The sequence below is a fragment of the Sorghum bicolor genome, chromosome 3 (assembly GCF_000003195.3).
Source record: "Sorghum bicolor cultivar BTx623 chromosome 3, Sorghum_bicolor_NCBIv3, whole genome shotgun sequence".
Taxonomy (NCBI): Eukaryota; Viridiplantae; Streptophyta; class Magnoliopsida; order Poales; family Poaceae; genus Sorghum; species Sorghum bicolor.
The window spans coordinates 53,888,662-53,892,218 of record NC_012872.2 but is presented as its reverse complement, the minus strand read 5'-3'; the positions used below and the strand labels follow the sequence as shown (position 1 = coordinate 53,892,218).

Here is a 3,557-nt window from a genome sequence, read left to right as displayed (position 1 = left end):
TTTAGATCCAAAAAGTTTTTGGATTTTGATACTGTAGCACTTTCGTTTTTATTTGACAAACATTGTCCAATCATGGAGTAACTAGGCTTAGTAGATTCATCTCGTGATTATTTATAGACAAACTGTGCAACCAGTTTTTGTTTTCATCTATATTTAATGCTCCATGCATATGGCGCAAGGTTTGATGTGACGGAGAATCTTGAAAAGTTTTTAGTTTTGGGGTTGAACTAAATAAGGCCTAAGTTAGGCCCCACCACCAACACCTGACATCCTTCAGTAGCCCATGAACCTTTGGCCTTGTTTAGTTTCCAAAAAAATTTGCAAAATTTTTCAAATTCTCCGTCATATCGAATCTTTCGGCACATGCATGGAACATTAAATATAGACAAAAATAAAAACTAATTGCACATTTTACCTGTAATTTACGAGACAAATCTTTTAAGCCTATTTAGTCTATAATTGGATAACATTTGTCAAATACAAACGAAAGTACTACGGCGTCTATTTTGCAAAAAATTTTAGAACTAAACAAGTTTGAGTCCAGTTGGCATTTCACTTTACCAGCCTCACCTGCTGAATCAAAATTTTCTTTGGTCAACATAAGCACCAGAACCTGCAACTTCCTCGCTCGCTTGGCAATGAACTTGATGAATCTAAACTCGCTTGCGTCCCCCTGAAATTCATGGATGACAATTTTCTTGACGTTTGATTTTAAACATTTGATAGGATGGACCTCCTGCCAGAACTTGGTATTGTGCCAGCCAGTGGCATGGCTTCACCACCTCTAGGAGACTGCAACATCAGTGAGGAACCCAGCTATGTGATTAGCAAATGACAACTGAATGAATGTGCGAAAAGTCACCTGAATGTGCAGCGTCTCAACGTTGGGAAAGCATCTGAGGAAGCTGGTTACCATACTGACATCCTTGAAAATAGCAAAATTCAGCTGTAAAGCCAAGATCTTGATGCTTGGGACAGAGCAACTTGGGCTCGCCTTTGTCTGAGCCTGCATTCCAACGTGCAAGAAGGAAATGGGGAATGTTAACAAAACAGGTAGATCAAACTTCAGTACTGAAGGAGAATCAAAGGCTGAAACAGGTAGTTCAAACTTCAATACTGAAAGAGATGAAAGGTACTACTAGTACATTGATGATGGTTTCGCCAATCTGCAGTTGGTGAAGTCTTGGGTGCAGCACGATCAATCTTGAGCGTCATACGACCACCATCACCAGCAGTTCCCCCCACAGGATAAGCCGGCCCAGGCACGGGGCATCCACCACGTCGAGCTCATCTGCCAAACCACTCCAGAGAAGCATGCGCACTTGAGGCTTTGGTCACTGAGGCGGATGCGTCTGGGCATTCTGCTGATGATGAGGGCCAGAGTTTCGAGCTTGGGGCTGCAGGCGAGCATGTGCTTGAGGTCGTGCTCACTCATGTTGGCGGTTAACATGCTGAACTCCTTGAGGTTGGGAAAGAGTAGACGTCGGGGCCGCGGGGCGTGCCCGTGGTATCCGGGAACGTACAGACTCCGAGGGAGAGTCGGTGGAGCGAGGCGCACCGGAGTATGTCGGCGGGGAGGCGCAGTGCCGAACAAGTAGGCGGGGCTGGATTGTGGAAGAGGACGAGGTCGTGCACGCCCTTGTCGGCGAGGAGGCGCGCCCATTCACCGAGCTCGCGCTCGCGCGACGTAAACGAGCAGTGGAGTGGGTGAGGGAGACCTTGCGGAAGGGGCCCGGGTGGGTGGTCGGCGAGGATCCAGCCGACGGCGGCGTCGGGACGCTAGCGCTCGTCGGAGGAGGAGACGAGGAGGTCTGCGTCGCGGAGGACGAGTGGGGCGGCGCGCCAGCGGGAGGCGAGAGCGGCGGTGCGCGCGGCGTCGCGAACGGGGAGGCGGGATACGACGTTACGGAGGATATCGTCGGGGAGGGGGATGATGCGGTCCACGCCGTCGGGTCCGGGGTCGCGGCAGCGGCGGGGGAGAGGTTGGACGGAGTTGGGTGGAGGCAGGGGAACGCGCCCATGATTCTCTGGAAGGTCTCCGTCATCTTGGCCATGAGAGGGTTTGGATTTGGGGATTATTGGCTCCTCAACTCAAAGTAGGCGGTGGGGCCCTAGGGTCTCGTGCTGCCTTCCGCCGTGGGCCAAATGTTGGAAGTGGGTTTGGCGCAGGCCCATTAGGCCCTCCGCAGGGTGCTCTGGAAGGTGATGCTTAAAAATAAACACCGCAGGTAGTAGCGCTTAGTAGGAGCAAATCTAGAAAAACAGTGAAATGGTGAATGTAGATTCATTGGCGCCCAACGAATAGAATATATTAAATCACTGTGCACCACAAATGAACTGGACAGAGAAGTGAGTGAGTGAGTGAGAGATATTTTTAGTCAGTCTAGGTCCCAGCGATGTCAGTGTAACATCTGGCCCAGGGCTTAATAGGATTAATACGAGACTCTATCAATAAGTTGCAACTTTTTTTTCGGAAGCCCATCTCTAAAGAACTCTAAAGTTAAGCGTGTTTGGCCTAGAGAAATTTAGTGATGGGTGACCGACCGGGAAGTACTTCCCGGGTGCGCACGAGTGAGGACAAAGTGTGCAGAAAAGACTAGTGTTGGTTTGTGGGGGCTAACTATGTCCTAAAAAAGCTGCCAGATGTAAGCGGGCCCGACCTCGTAGAGGCGGAATGTTACAGTCAGATGGCATTAGTGCCGAACATTTTCTACACTATAGCCTGTTGGGTGCCGCTGCTTAATCCTGTGCTTGGGCTCACTTTTTTTGGCAACGCTCCCACACTGCGGAAGGCCTTAGACCTTTTGCAGTGTGGCAGTGATGCTCCAAAATATACGGCCCCACAACTAGAATTGAGCACCGATGCTAAACGAGCTGTAGTGCAAGAAACTTTTGGCACCGGCGCTATCTAGTTTTATTGTAACCCATGTCATATAAAATGCTAACATTTATTTTCGCTCTCTGGTTCACTCGCAGACATGTACGCACGGTGCCCTTTTGATTGCTGGTGTCCCCCTTTTGCTACAGTAAAATTAATATATTTTATGGTTTGGGCATCGGCAAATCTATATGCGTTGCTCTCTTCTTTACTGGCTTCACTTCAAATAAACATCACTACCTGTAGTGTTTGGAGTGATGCCCAAACACTCTCTTTCTACTTTTGGGCATCACTCTTAGAACACACTGCGGAAGACCTTATACCTACTTGGAACGAGAGACGAACAATCTTCTTATTCTATTCCAGACAAGGATTGTGATCTTTGGCTGGGATGAACAAAAATTGCAATTGTGCTTGGACAAGAAACCATGGAAACTCTTTTGTAAATTCCTTTACTTCCAGTGATGACCCTGATATTTTCTGCTGGAACACCTCGAGTCCTCCATTCGTGCTCCCTCCATATCGGATTTAAAAGTCGTTTAGGACAACGTCATGGTCTACAAAACATAACTTTGACATTTTATTTTTATAAAAATATTTAGAAAAATGATAATATGTACACTTTTATGAAAGTATTTTTAAGACAAATATATTCATACAATTTTCACATCTGCAAACT

General features: G+C 47.5%; 1 pseudogene; it reads right to left on the bottom strand.

The window, feature by feature from the left end:
* LOC110433720 lies at positions 413 to 2,045 on the bottom strand (annotated as a pseudogene).